The following is a 14,148-nucleotide window of genomic DNA, read 5'->3' as shown; positions in this document are numbered from 1 at the left end:
AAGCATTTCTACCTCTTTCTCATATTCTTAGATTTCTCCTAATGTATATAAACAGGAGTCATCCCTCATGAATCCTTCAATTTTCATGAAATTTGGTGGTTCTACCCCAAGAACATCCTGACAAGATGAAAGGATTCACAGCTTGTGGGGAACACTTCAGGTTACATAACTACCCCTTTGTCTCAATTCTCAGGACTCCTAGCTAGACCAGATCTACATGCAGGACTACAGAGAGCCACCTCTGCTCCAGACCCTCATGACCTCCTCACATTCATCCTCTTGTCAGAATCACATTCTCTCCATGTCTGCCCATAAACCCATGTCCTCTTTTCATATCACATTCGGGTCACAAATCCATGAACTCAAGCTTATGCTGGCCTCTGGGCTTCTTTTTCATGTACCAGTCCTCCCCTTAAGCCAAAGATACCCAATAGTTGGTTATGATGTATTTCAAGCTGTGGAGAAGGAACTCACCAACAGGATGCTATGATATATTTTGTTTTAATTGCAATTTTTATTGAAGATAACTATAGAGGAGCGCCTGCGTGGCTCAGTGGGTTAAGGCTCTGCCTTCGGCTCAGATCATGATCTCAGGGTCTTGGGATCGAGCCCCGTATTGGGCTCTCTGCTCAGCGGGGAGCCTGCTTCCCCCCCCCTCTCTGCCTACCTCTCTGCCTACTTGTGATCTCTCTCTCTCTCTGTCAAATAAATAAGATCTTTAAAAAAAATAACTGTAGGGACGCCTGGGTGGCTCAGTTGGTTGGACGACTGCCTTCGGCTCAGGTCATGATCCCGGAGTCCCGGGATCGAGTCCCGCATCAGGCGCCCAGCTCCATGGGGAGTCTGCTTCTCCCTCTGACCTTCTCCTAGCTCATGCTCTTTCTCACTGTCTCTCTCTCAAATAAGTAAATTTTAAAAAATAACTGTAGATTCACATGCATTTGTAAGTAAGATTAGGGAATGGCACCTCACACACTTTATCTAGTTTCCCCCAATGGTAACATCTCTCAAACCTTTAGTAAATATCACCACGACAGTACTAACTTTCATATGATCCACTGATCATACTCCTATTTCTCCAATTTTAGTTGTACTCATTGGCTTGTGTGTGTATCAAGTTTTATTCAATTTTATCACTGTGGTAGGTTCCGGAGCAGTTCCAACACCAAAAGTATATCTACCACGTGTTGCCCCTTTATTACTACACTCACCTTCTTCTCAAGCCCAAAGTAATGCTTTTAATACCTTCTTTGTTTTCCAAGATCATTTTAAGTAAAAGGCATCATGGGAGGACCAACATCTGAAATCTCGCCTCTCTCTGATGATCACTCATATTCCATCCAGGGTTCCTCCTGATGCTTTTATCTTTCATTCATCCTCCACATTTCTTTTTCCTTTCCGTGTAATCAGCCCACAGCACAGAGATGCTGCACCTCATTCAGTACCTCTTGAGGCTTCAGACTGAGTTATTCTTTTAATTATGAAAACAAAAGGTCCTCTCTCTTCTGAAGAAAACAGGGTTCTCGACAACTGCTGCTTTCTGCCATGTTTTTATTTTGTTATATTGATTCTGAAACACTGGATCATCACTCTAAGCAACCCAGCTATGATAGAAATATCCTTGGGCAGCCATTCTTCTCTCACCAAGAGACCCATCACCTCTTATTAAATCTTTGACTTTGCATTTCCAAGATCAGCTATTATATAAAGAGAAACAAAAATTTGATGTTTTTGACCCCAATCTATCTAATTCTATACTAATATCAATAATATAAATTTATTTCAGAGATTGTTCATAGGAAAGATAGAAAGATTTGGAAATTTGCCAAAGGCCTCAGTGTGCAGAAGTTTCCATACCCTCTGGGAAGGGTGACTCCCACCATCCCCAAACAACCCTGTACCACACGCCAACAGAGTATTTCTTCTCCTCCATGCTTACCTTGCTGTTTCTCGGAATAAATCCCCACCACTCGATTTTCTCATTTCTACCTGTGGTTTCAGCTTTCCTGCCTAGACTCTCTGCTAAAAATCACAGAACAGAAACTAGATCTTCTGCAAAAGATGATCTCAAAGATTCCATGGAAATGAGTGAGCCAGGTATTTCTAATTACAAATACTTTCATGGATATGGGATTTCAAGCTGATAAATCCTAGGTAAGTGTCAGATTGATTGAACTGAGAGATGGAGTCAGGATCTCCAGGATCATTTTTAGTCCCAAAGGAAGAGAAGACTTCATCAAAATGGACTGCAGCATGAATACCAGTGAAATAAGAACTAAGGCTGAATAAACTGGTGAAAGTATTCTCCTGGTGACTACTGGGAATATTTAGTGTTATTTTTACTATTTTATATTCTGATGGTTATATGATCTATTTCCAGTCCTTAGCAGAAGAGAATATTTTTTAAATGGTTTCTCATTCTCATTGACCCTTCAGAATCCAGGATTAAACACTTTCCCCAAACCTCTTTATTTGTAAGAGCAACGTGGTTATTTGCAGAGGTTCTAAAAGGACTGGTCTTCATTTTTAACAAACAAGTTGTGCAGTCAAGCACATATCTGAAGTGTCGAACCTGAGAATAAATCCTTCCATACATCGATGCCATTATGTGACACACCCATCATGAAAGACAGGGATAAACTTCCTTTGGCATCATCTTACCACAAAGCTCACCAAGGGACAGCTGGAACCCATTCTGCAGCTTACAGTCTTGTAGAAAGAAATGAAGGTCCCCGGCAAGCTGGGAAAACTAGCATATTTGAGATGTTCAAGGAAAGAGGAACTGACCCACAAGTATATATAGTACAGATGCAGTCTTCATGAGTTTTCTGGGGGTTTTTCACACTCATTATAAAAAAAAAAAAACAGAGTGAACTACAGAAACCACTGGAGGGAGTGAGGCTAGTGAAAACATGGTCCTAGATCCTTAGTAAACCTGCAGGAGGTTCAGAGTCACTGAAGAGAAGCACCATAACCGCGCTGTTTACTCTGGGTAAGAACTACCATTGAAAAAGGCCAGGAACACACTTCTAAGAAAAAAGAAATCAAGAACTAGCAATGGTGCAAACAACAAAAGCTGTTGGTTTCTACACATACCTATGCATCATATGCGACTCTGTTTTCAGAGGTTTCAAGAAAGGATCTAGCCATATAGCTGACATCCACTAATGAAGATCTTTGACCTCCAACTGTCTCCAAGATGCTGCTTTGATGACTTGTGATGCTTTGGTTCTCCTTCTGTCCAAAATCTCCTTCCTTTCCCCCTCTGCACATTGTATTCCCAAACCAGCACATTATACTCGGCTCTCGTTTTTATACTTTCCCTTTCCCAACCTCATGGTTCCTCTGAATCTGCGTATTAGACAGCTGACGTCTCACGCTCTCAGAGCTCTGCCAGACATCGTACACCAAAGAGCTAAAAAGCTGAATGCCAGCGTCCTACTCTGACAGTACCCACCCACCCATGCTGCTCCTCCCAGTAAATGGCCACTTCACATTCCCAGTGGAGTAGGCCAGAAACGTGGGCCTTACCCCCATTCTGTGTCTTTTCTCAAAAGTCACATCTAATTTGTCAGCTCTGACTTACAAATTCATCCAGAATCCCACCTCTCTGCAATTCCTCCACCACTGCGGTCCAGGCTGGAGTCATTCATTTAAAAGAAGAAACATAGGGCGCCTGGGTGGCTCAGTGGGTTAAGCCGCTGCCTTTGGCTCAGGTCATGATCTCAGGGTCCTGGGATCGAGTCCCGCATCGGGCTCTCTGCTCAGCAGGGAGCCTGCTTCCTCCTCTCTCTCTCTGCCTGCCTCTCTGCCTACTTGTGATGTCTCTCTGTCAAATAAATAAAATAAAAAATCTTAAAAAAAAAAAAGAAGAAGAAGAAGAAGAAAGATATACACACACATGTATATGTAACCTGTTCTCTTCCTGGAGAATCATTTTGGTATAGTTGAAGTCAAACTGAACTGTACATACAATTTTGGGTCCTTTTTTCGTTTTTTCCCAGTTAATATTATGGGTAGTTTCCACATCATTAACATGTCTTTATTAGCAGAAAAAATGGTGCAGTCCCTTTTAAGAACAATTTTGGGTTGAAACTAAAATTTTTAAAATGCAAAGCGTGTGGTAGATCAACATTAAAATTTCAAAACTAGGGGTGCCTGGGTGGCTCAGTGGCTTAAAGCCTCTGCTTTCAGCTCAGGTCATGATCTCAGGGTCCTGGGATCGAGTCCATCGGGCTCTCTGGTCAGCAGGGAGCCTGCTTCCCTTCTTCTCTCTCTGCCTGCCTCTCTACCTACTTGTGACCTCTGTCAAATAAATAAAATCTTAAAAATAAAATTCAAAACTAACATTAAGAGGACCTGACCCATGGTGTTATTTCATCAAACTTTTGCTCCAATTACATATACATATGGGTTATGAATGTGTGTTTCTTATAATGCCTGGGTCAAACAAAACAAAACAAAGAAAAAGAAAACCCCAGGCTGGAGAAACTCTTACCCTTTTTGCAAGGACACATGTTCAAGATGCCCACTAAAGCACTGTTGGGAACACTGAAAAACTGCAAACTCCCAGCTGTGCATCAACACTGGGGGGAAGGGGTAATAATCTGTGGCAGCTTCACAAGGTAGAACACCATACAACAGTGAAAACAGTACATGTGGAAACCAAAGACTGGTGAGAGAAGCAGACTACAGAAGTTTACATATCAAGCATGTCAATTCCAAACACACACAAACCATACTGGAGGCTACAGGTACTATACAGGGAAAAGCTGTTAGCAGCCTGAAGACAAAGGTTAAGTGTCTGCTAGATGTGTCACAAACCCCTTCTGTGATCTTAAGTCTCTTGGGGAGGGCTCACTCCCTCTTGTGGTCACACTGGGGTGGCCCTTTTTCATTCACTAAACAAATGTTTACTGAATGCCTACTGTGTGCCAGGTCCTGTTCTAGGCAGGGATCAATCAACACTGGATGAGAGAGGAAGACCCTGTCTGGTGGAGCTGGCTTTCTAGCAGGGAAGACACAAAGAACAAACTGCAAGGTGTCTCCATCACTCACTCTGCAAATTCAGAATGCACACAGACGTGGATCCGTTTTCTTAGTTAGCACTGGTGTCTCTGACTGCCCCTATCTCTACCTACTGTTCAAAACCCAGAAACCAAGCAGATTCCGGGAACACACTGCTCAAGGAAGGCGGCAGGACTGTGACACAAGCTCCTAACCATCTGCACTCCTGTTCTAGAGCTCCCGAGGGTTCTGGCCATTACTAGGGGTGCGGTGGGAGACCTGGGACAGAGAACAGATGTGATCTGACACGCACCCCCCACCAGATTCCACTGGCTAACAAAGGAACAACAGATGGTGGGGAGGGCAGAGGCAAGGGAGCAGGGAGGAGGCACCTGTTAAAGAGTGAAAAGGGAGTGGTGAAGGGGTTGAAATCTGGAAATACCTTAGAGTTACAGACACGAGATTTTTGGGCAGAGAATATGTGGAAGTTGGGGAAGAGAAAGATGAAGGTGGACATTGAGGCCTGTGGGTAGGAGTATCCATTTATAGAGCCTGGAAGGACTGGGCTTGGGAGAGACCAGAGGCTTAGCTACGGACCCCAAAGTCTGAGGTGTCCTGTGGGGAGGGGCAACTCCGTCCATGACCGGAGATGGAGGTCAAAACTGGGAGGGCGAATTTAGCGCATAGGAGTACGATGGAAACATTAACACGCACTCCAAAGGTGCAGAGGGAAATTGGACTTGGAAGGGGAGGAAGCAGGCCCAAAGAGGAGAAAGCACCCTAGAGAACGGGACCAGGGAAACAGAAAAGGCTGTGCCAGCCCAAACCCTGTGAGGGAGACGAGGGGCGTCCACCCAGACAGGGAGAGGGCAAGGAGGCAGCGCACACCTGCGAGGCGCCGAAACAGCAGGGACGGCTGTGCTTACAAGAATTCTGACAGCTCTTACAGCTCTTACAAGAACACTGATGGCTCGGGCGCCTAGGTGGCTCAGTGGGTTAAGCCGTTGCCTTCGGCTCGGGTCATGATCTCAGGGTCCTGGGATCGAGTCCTGCATCGGGCTCTCTGCTCAGGAGGGAGCCTGCTTCCTCCTCTCTCTCTCTCTGCCTGCCTCTCTGCCTATTTGTGATCTCTCTCTGTCAAATAAATAATAAAATCTTTAAAAAAAAAATAAAAGAACACTGATGGCTCTGACGGCTCTTACAGCTCTGACTCAAGGTAAGAATGAGTCTCCAGGAGCTTTCTAATTGAAGCCTATAAAATGTATAGCCCAATCGATCCTGAGGCACCTGAAAATCAGAGGGCAATGAATCTTTTTTTTAAAAAGATTTTATTTCTTTATTTGACAGAGAGACATCACAAGTAGACAGACAGGCAGAGAGAGAGAGAGGAAAGCAGGCTCCCCACTGAGCAGAGAACCCGATGCGGGACTCGATCCCAGGACCCTGAGATCATGACCTGAGCCAAAGGCAGTGGCTTAACCCACTGAGCCACCCAGGTGCCCAAGAGGGCAATGAATCTTGCTTTTGCCAGTCAGTCAGCCCCAGATATAAGGAGGAAACTTCAGAAAATCGAAGGATTTGAAGGGAAGAATCTGACTGAGTTAGTGGGAATAGCAGAAAAGGTGTTTATCAACAGGGATGCACAAGAGGATAAAAAACAGACATAAGAACTGGTTAAGATTTTGGCATTACATGAGGTAGGGAGGAGACGGGTAGGGGATAGTAAATGGAAGGAAAAGCCTAAGCACAGAGAAGGCAGGCGGGAAGACTTAGATTCAGATCAGTGCGCTTACTGTAAGGAAAAAGGACATTGGGCCAAAAGGAAGACAGCAATGCTCGCCACCAGAGACTGAAGGGGCCATGGTTTGGAGCCCCTCCCCAAACCTCGGGTAAAAATTGAAGTGGAGAGGAAATCAGTTGATTTTTTGGTGGACACGGGAGCCCAATTTTCATCATTAGTTAAACCTATGGGAAAACTATCTGGAGAGGAAGTTTGGGTACAAGGAGCAAATGGCACAGAAAGACATAAAAGGACAACAGAAAGGACTTTAAATTTGGCCTCGGGAATAGTTAAACATCGATTTTTGGTCCTCCCTAATGCCCCATATAACTTGATGGGAAGAGATCTCCTCTACAAGTCAAGAGCTGGCATTCAGTTCTCGGAAGGAGACATGACTGTAACCTTGAGACAACCCACTGTACAAGTGCTTATGGCAGCAGTAGATGAATACCTCCTTTACAAGCCAGTCTCAAAACCAGAGGGAACAAAAGTGGGGGAGCCTTTTCCAAATCCTACAGGACGAGTTTCCCCAGGTCTGGGCAGAAGGGAAGCCCTGTGTCTTGGCCAAGGAACAACCTCCAGTGGTGTACAATTAAAGGCGACAGCTATGGCTGTTCGCGTTCAGCAGTACCCCTTTCCCCAGGAAGCAAAGGAAGGGATTAGAAAACACATTAACTGCCTCCGAGGAGACAGGATCCTAGTTCCTTGCAAATCTCCATGGAACACACCTATGCTGCCTGTTAAAAAGGCCGAGACTGTGGAGTACCAACCTGTCCAGGACTTGCGGGAAGTTAATGAACAGGTTGAAATATCCACCCAATGGTGCCTAACCCCTATACCCTACTCTCCCTCCTGGGCCCCAGAGGAACTGTGTATACTGTCTTAGATCTCAAGGATGCATTTTTCTGTATATCTTTAGCAAGGGAATTTCAGCCCCTTTTTGCTTTTGAGTTGAATGACCCACAGAAAGGGTTTCAAGGCCAGCTCACCTGGACAAGATTTCCCCAAGGGTTCAAGAATTTGCCCACTATCTTCGATGAGGCCCTACACGAGGATTTGCCTGAGTACAGAATCTCCAACCCAGGAGTCACTCTTTTTACAGTACGTTGATGACTTGCTAGTAACGCTGAGGACTATGAGTCATGTTTGCGGGGGACGAAAGCTCTCTTACAGACGCTGCAGGAAAAAGGGTATTGGATGTCAGCGAAGAAAGCACAGCTCTGTCAGAGCCATGCCACTTATCTAGGCTTTGACCTCCACGAGGGAGTGCGTTCACTCTCTGAGTCCAGGAAACAGGTGATCACCCCATACCCCCGCCCCACCATGTCCCGACAAGTGAGGGAGTTTCTTGGGATGGTGGGCTACTGCAGGCTGTGGATATCGTGGTTTGCGGAGATTGCCCGACCTCTCTACGAACTGGCAAAAGGAGGGCTCACTATGATAGAGTGGAAAGCTGTGGCAGAAGAAGCATTTCAGGAATTACAAACAGTCTTACTGAGTGCCCCAGCATTGGCCATCCCAGATGTTACCAAGCCCTTCCAATTGTATGTGGATGAAAAGGCAGGGATTGCCAAAGGAGTTTTAACTCGGACTCTGGGGTCTTGGTGAAGGCCAGTAGCCTATCTTAGCAAGAAACTAGATCCAGTAGCAGCTGGGTTTCCCCCTTGCCTCCGCATAATTGCTGCAATGGCCTTCCTGGTCAAGATGCACGTAAATTGACTTTGGGTCAAAATCTTATCGTAACCACCACACATGCTATTGAGGGCCTTCTCTGGACTCCACCAGACCGATGGATGATGAACACCTGAGTGACGGGGTATCAGGCCCTTCTCCTCAACGAACCAAGAGTGACCTTCCGGCCCCCAGCAGTGCTAAATCCAGCTACACTGCTGCCACAGGAGCTAGCTGACCATCCACACGACTGTGGGGAGGTCCTAACCCAAGTCACAGAAATAAGGCCGGATCTCAAAGACATCCCCCTCCCCGATGCCAAGATGACTCTGTTCACAGGTGGGAGTAGCTACATGGTCAATGGAAAGAGGTATGCAGGGGCTGCGGTGGTTTCTCCTGAGCAGAAACTCTGGACAGCAGCCCTGCCACATGGAAATTCGGCACAAAAAGCGGAACTGATTGCACTCACTAAGGCACTGCAGATGGCCAAAGGTAAAACCTCCAACATCTATACGGACAGCAGATATGCCTTTGCTATTCTTCATATACATGGGGCTATTTATAAAGGAAGGGGCCTATTAACAGCACAAGGAAAAGGAATTAAAAACAGAGGAGAAATATTGGCTCTCCTCCAGGCTATTTGGGACCCAAAAGAGGTGGCTGTTATGCATTGCCCGGGACACCAAAAGGGGACTGATCTGATTTCAAAAGGAAACCACTTAGCAGATCAAGCCGCAAAGCAAGCATCCCGAGAAACAGTGCAAGAAATGGTTACACTCCCGGCTCCAGCCCTACCAGAAAAAACGAACTATTCAGAAGAAGATTTAAAGTATTTACAGAAATGGTTTAAATTGGACTATGAAGGGTGTCTGGGTGGCTCAGTGGGTTAAAGCCTCTGCCTTCAGCTCAGGTCATGATCCCAGGGTCCTGGGATTGAGCCTCACATCAGCTCCCTGCTCAGCAGGGGGTCTGCTTTCTCCTCTTTCTCTCTGCCTGCCTCTCTGCCTACTTGTGATCTCTGTCTGTCAAATAAATAAATAAAAAATTTTAAAAATTGGACTATGAAGGGGTCTGGGCTAAGACTAAAGCAGGAAAAATAATTCTTCCTCAAAGACTAGGTAAGAAGGGACGCCTGGGTGGCTCAGTTGGTTGAGTGGCTGCCTTCGGCTCAGGTCATGATCCCAGCGTCCTGGGATCGAGTCCCACATCGGGCTCCTTGCTCTGTGGGGAGCTTGCTTCTCCCTCTGCCTCTGCTGCCACTCTGCCTGCCTGTGCGCTCTCACTCTCTCTCTCTCTCTCTGGCAAATAAATAAAATTAGAAAAAAAAAAAAAAAGACCCTTGTGTCAAAAAAAAAAAAAAAAGACTAGGTAAGAAGTTAGTAGACCAGATACATCAGGGTACTCATTTGGGGATACGCAAACTCAAGGACCTTATAGGCAAGCAATTCCAGGTTTCTAAATTAGGGCGTATGGTTCAGGATGTAGTTGACAGATGTACTCAATGCCAGGCAGTTAATGTGGGAAGAACTAAAATGGAAAGAGGGAAAAGAGAAAGAGGTAAGGAACCAGGAATTTATTGGGAAATAGGTTTTACAGAAATGAAACCCGGAAAATATGGGCACAAGTATATGTTAGTTTTTATAGGTACATTTTCAGGCTGGGTAGAGGCTTTTTCCGCCAAACATGAGACAGTAGGAGTGGTAGCCAAAAAGCTACTAGAAGAAATAATTCCTAGGTTTGGGCTGCCTCTCGCGATTGGGTCAGACAATGGCCCTGCATTTGTAAGTTCAGTCTCACAGGCATTGGCCAAGGCTGTGGGCACTAATTGGAAACTACATTGTGCCTATTGGCCCGGGTTCTGGGCAAGTAGAGAGAATGAACCAGACTCTTAAAGAGATCTTGACAAAACTAATTCTGGAGACTGGCGGTGGATGGGTGGATCTCCTTCCTATTGCCCTCCTCAGGGCATGATGTACACCCTATTTAAACAAGGTGACCCCATTTGAAATAATGTTTGGGAGACACCCCCCCCCTCCGCCCTGCTCTGTCCCCGGCTACAGGAGGTTGCCCTAGCAGAAATGACTGATCAGTCTGTACTCCAGTCACTGCAGGCATTACAGTCTGTCTTTAAAAAAAAGCCCATGCAGGGATCCAGACTGCCCACACTGGGATGGAGACAGAGGTGGAACCATATCCTTACCAACCCGGGGACTTGGTTTGGATACGTCGTTATCAAGTGGGGAACTTGGAGCCTCGCTGGAAGGGACCGTTTACTGTTATCTTGACCACCCCCATGGCAGTAAAAGTAGAAGGCATTAGGGCCTGGGTTCATGCAGGTCACGTCAAACGAGCCGAGAGTAAGGACGCCCCCCAGAGATGGAAGCTGCAGCCAATAGACCCCGCTGACCATGGACTAAAGACTAAAAAAACTGTTAGTTTATTGTTGCTCCTATTGTTACCTGTTTATGTAAAGTATAGGTGGGAAATTAGATGAACGGAATTAGGTAAAATGGAAAAGGTTATACAAAGTGTTGAAGGGCTAACTTATCAGTTGACTGTGTACTACTGTTACTTTTTGGCCCTTATGTTATAAACGCCCTAATGTCATTTGTACCAAAGAAAATTAGAGCAATAAAATATTAGTCTTACATGCTCAATATAACATAGAACTGGCTGAAAAGTCAAGGATTTGACTAATCTCCAAAGAAAAGGGGGGAATGTAAGGGCCTGGTTGGCCAGAGGGAGCCATTTTGTTGCAGTGAACTTAGACTGACCCTGCCCCTCCCAGAGGAACTTACTTGCAAAGCCTAGATATAAGGGCGGGTCAGGCCAGGTGAAGACATCCAATCAGTGGGGCAAGCATATATTTATTGAGGGGAGTTTAAATCCCATTGGCCACCTGTGTGTGGGCGGGGCTCAACCACCCCTATAAAGGTTAATCTGCGAGGCTGAGGCTGGGGAGGAGAAGGAGAGCCATTGGAGGAGTAGGAGAGTCGTCAGAGCTGGGAAAGCTGTCAGAGCTGTAAGAGCCATCAGAGCCATCAGAGCCGTCAGAGCTCTTGTAAGAGCTGTAAGAGCCATCAGAGCTCTTGTAAGAGCTGTCAGAGCCCTGAGAGCCGCCAGTGGCCCCGCCGCCCCGACCTCGCCAAGCGGCCTTGCTCAGGTCGTTGTCGTCACCTTTTTGTAAGAGACAGCCCTGACCAGTCAGTTTGACTCTTGATGCTTGGCGCGAAATAAAGCTTTGCTTGACCTTCGCTTTTTATCAGTCTCATTCCTTTGATCGTGGACCCCAACATTACCATTTACAGAAAAGTTTGCTGACCTCTGACGTATAGTGAGATATGATCACTGAATTTTAACTATTGAGAAGTTTGCAAAACCAGAAGATAATATTTCATATGCACTAGGATATCTATAATCCAACACACAGACAATAATAAGTGTGGGGGCGCCTGGGTGGCTCAGTGGGTTAAAGCCTCTGCCTTTGGCTCGGGTCATGGTCCCAGGGTCCAGGGATCGAGGCCCACATCGGGCTCTTTGCTCAGGGTGGTCTGCTTTCTCCTTTCTGCCTACCTCTCTGCCTACTTGTGATCTCTTTCTGTAAAATAAATAAATAAAATCTTTTAAAAAAATAGTGTGCAAAGGATGTAGAGAAATCAGAACACTTAGACATTATTGGTGGGAATCTAAAATGGTACAACTGTGAACAACTTTGGCAATCCTTCAAAAGCTTAACCAGAGATTTATGTGAACCCAGAAGTTCCACTCCAGTTATCTGCTTAAGAGTGTTGATAGCATAAATTGACACAAAAACCTGGACATGGGGATGCCTGGGTGGCTCAGTTAGTTGGACGACTGCCTTCGGCTCAGGTCATGATCCCGGAGTCCCAGGATCGAGTCCCGCATTGGGCTCCCAGCTCCATGGGGAGTCTGCTTCTCCCTCTGACCTTCTCCTCGCTCATGCTCTCTCTCACTGTCTCTCTCTCTCAAATAAACAAATAAAATCTTAAAAAAAAAAAAAAAACTTGGACATGAAGGGTCATAGTAGCATTATTCATAATAGCCAAAAAGTGGAAACCATGTCCACAGATGAATGAATGAAAGGTGATATAGCCACACAATGGATTATTCTTCAGCCATATAAGGAATGAAGCACTGACACATGCTACATCATGAACTCTGATAACATAAGGCTAAATGACAGAACTCAAAGAGGACTACATATTTTACGATCCCATTTATATGAAACGTTAAGAGAAGTCTAATCTGTGGAGACAGAGTAGATTAGTGGCTGTCAGGGGCTGGGAGGAGAGAGAAGGAGAATAGGCTCCCCACGAGCAGGGCTTGATTCTAGGACCCTAGGGATCATGACCCGAACTAAAGGCGGACACCTAACTGACAGAGCCACCCAGGTGATCTTTTCTTTAACTTGAAAATTGCTTAATCTATTTTATCAAAAATGACCACTGATTCCGCTGAACTGCTTTGGTCACTATTGTAAGGGCCTGGTTAGCCAGAGGAACTTACTTGTAAACCCCAGATATAGGGGTGGGCCAGGCCTGATGGAGACATCCAATCAGTGGGGCGCGCATATATTTACTGTGGTGAGTTGAAATCCCATTGGCCACCTGTGTGTGGCTGGGCTCAACCACCTCTAGAAAGGTTAGTCTGTGAGGCTGAGGGGGGGAGGGGAGGAGTAGGAGGAGGAGTTAGAATAGCCATTAGAGTAGTAGGAGGAGTTAGAATAGCCATTAGAGTAGTAGGAGGAGTTAGAACAGCTGTTAGGATAGCCGTTAGAATAGCCCTTGGGATAGCCGTTAGGGTAGTCTTCGGGAGAGTCGGAGCATCGTGGTCATCCTGGTCATCGTGGTCATAGGCAGAGGCACCACAGCAAACGGCCTGGCTACCAGCAGCCTAGCCGCCAGCAGCCTCGCCACAGTGAGCGGCCTCGCCGCCCCGGGCTGTGGCCCCACTGCCCCAGCTGGGGCCCCACCACGAGCGGCCTCACCAGAGCGGCATCATTCTGGGGAGTGGCCCAGTCTGGGGAGAGGCCTCACCAGAGCAGCCTCATTCTGGGGAGCAGCCCTGTCTGGTGAGCGACCTCGTCAGCAGCGGCCTCATCGGGAGTGGCCTCTTCTTGGGAGCAGCCCCGTCCAGGGAGCGGCCTCATTGGAGCAGCCCTGTCCGGGGAGCAGCCTCGTCTGGAGCGGCCTTGTCTGGAGCAGCCTCGTCCAGAGCAGCCTCCTCGGGAGCAGCGTCACGGGGAGCAGAGTCTGCGTCATTAGGGCTGTCGTCCTCGTCGTCATCACCCCTTCGTTGTCGGGAGTGGCCTCGTCTGTCTGGGGAGTGGCCTGTCCAGCGAGCGGCCTCATCCTGGGAGCGGCCTCATCTGGAGAGCTGCTTCCTGGGGAGAGGCCTCATCCAGAGTGGCCTTCTCCTGAACAGCCTTCTTGGGAGCGGCCTTGTTGGGGTTGTCGTCTTCTTCTCTTCGTAAGAGAGGGCCCCTACCTGTTGGTTTGATTTTCCATGCTTGGCGCGAAATAAAGTTTTGCTTGACTTTCGCTTTGCATCAGTCTTGTTCCTTTGATCACAGACCCTAACAACTATAAGCGTAGAAGCCTGTATACTTACATCTTTGCTATTTTTTTCTCCTGGGACTTGGTTATACACACTCTCAACCCGTTTATCTT

The sequence above is a fragment of the Neovison vison genome, chromosome 7 (assembly GCF_020171115.1).
Source record: "Neovison vison isolate M4711 chromosome 7, ASM_NN_V1, whole genome shotgun sequence".
Taxonomy (NCBI): domain Eukaryota; kingdom Metazoa; phylum Chordata; class Mammalia; order Carnivora; family Mustelidae; genus Neogale; species Neogale vison.
Note: the sequence above shows the minus strand (reverse complement) of the source record.